Consider the following 1,717-nt stretch of genomic DNA (forward strand, 5'->3'; position numbering starts at 1 on the left):
CAAATTCACTTCAGTACAATATTTTAATGAAAAGTACAATTTGTCTGTCACAGTAGGACAACAAAAACTATTGTTCTTTTTAAACTTTGATATAAACTTGTAAATAATTTCAATATAGTTAAAATGTTAGTATAGTATGAAAAATTGANTTCAATATAGTTAAAATGTTAGTATAGTATGAAAAATTGATTTTTTTCTAATGGTAAAATCAAATGTAATCATTTTTCTTAAAATACAATAAAATTTATCAGTTCTAATATGACAAAATTTCATAATTAAGTAGCAAAGTTAAAAAATCGAAATGCAGCTAATGATGGAAATGATTAAATTTTAATAAAATTCAAAACTAATACCCAACCAGAGTCTTTTTTTTGTAGGAATTGTTTACTATTCCTAAATTTATTATGAGTTAATTAAAAAATTAATAGTTTTAACTTCGATGTGAAGTATTATATATACTAAAATGTGTTTGATTTAATTTCTTTGTCTGTTACCATTCAATCTCAGCTCTCGCTGGACCGATTTTGATGAACAATATGAAATATGATTAACAATTATTTTTAATTTTTAAATATTTAAGTGGCTTATAATAAAAGAATTCAACGAATTAACTCTCCATGACAATCATGACTTTATCATATATAAACGTTGTCTATGTTGACATTGGGATCACTTCGTGTTTGCTCGTCAAAATAAGCTATCATCTCGTGTAAGTATTTAGAGTTATTTAACTAATTATTAATATGGCAAGCGAAAACAATACGGATAGTCATATTTATGAAACAAATATGAATGTTGTGAAACGCAGAATTGAAGAATTCTGGAATCGTCGTTTCATGAGTTCCAATTTAGTCGTTGATAGTCCAGAAGATCCCCAAACATCAAGACAGTCTAAAGGTGAAATTAATAACTGTAGACACTATTAAGATAAATTAAACTAATTATCAAGAGACGTGAAAACGATTAGATATAAAATATAACAAGAAATTAAAAAAGATTATTCTCTTTTTGTAAATAATGATTATTTTGTATTGTAGTTAAAAAAATTTTAATATTATTCACTATTTCAGTAAATTATAAACATTAGAGTAGATATAATATCAACGTCAATGCATTTTTTCACCGTAAACATTTTCAAAATTAACTATTTAATTAATAACTTTTAAAATAATATTCTCTTAACAGCAAATTCTAGTGGAAGTATTAACACTGCAACAAATACAGTTAAGCCAAAAAAACCAACCTATCGTAAACAGCTTGAAAGCGATGAAATTATTGCAGAAAAAATGGTAATTAAAATTGTATAGATATATCGACCCCTACAATTTAGTAGAAATAATTTAATATTTGTTATTATTTAGAACAGCTGTATAAATGTATTATTTTTAGAGATATTAGTAAAAGATGATAAATAATTTCAATTTTAATATCTTAATCATTTTGATTTCCAATAAGATTTTTAAAGAAAAGAGACTTTTTATCGAAGACAATAATAACATATTAATTATATTCCAATTATTCATTTTAATTTGACATTGGTTACGCCTAGAAATTGATACAGCGAGGAGATATTGGAACACTTATTAGGAATCAAAAATCTGGAAAATATGGAGAGAATCTATCAGTTCCAGCCAAAAAAAGTTATATACCAATTGTAAATGACAAAGCACCAAAAATACCAGCATATTTATTAGGAAAAGTAAATTGTATTCTGCAT

At 24.5% G+C, this 1,717-nt stretch overlaps 1 protein-coding gene across 1 annotated transcript in view; it reads left to right on the forward strand.

Moving 5' to 3' along the window:
• Nucleotides 1-1,717, forward strand: part of LOC126903807 (uncharacterized) — a 129,493-nt gene that overhangs the window by 24,987 nt on the left and 102,789 nt on the right. The window lies entirely within an intron of this gene.

The sequence above is a fragment of the Daktulosphaira vitifoliae genome, unplaced genomic scaffold, assembly GCF_025091365.1.
Source record: "Daktulosphaira vitifoliae isolate Bord-2020 unplaced genomic scaffold, ASM2509136v1 Scaffold_4, whole genome shotgun sequence".
NCBI lineage: Eukaryota > Metazoa > Arthropoda > Insecta > Hemiptera > Phylloxeridae > Daktulosphaira > Daktulosphaira vitifoliae.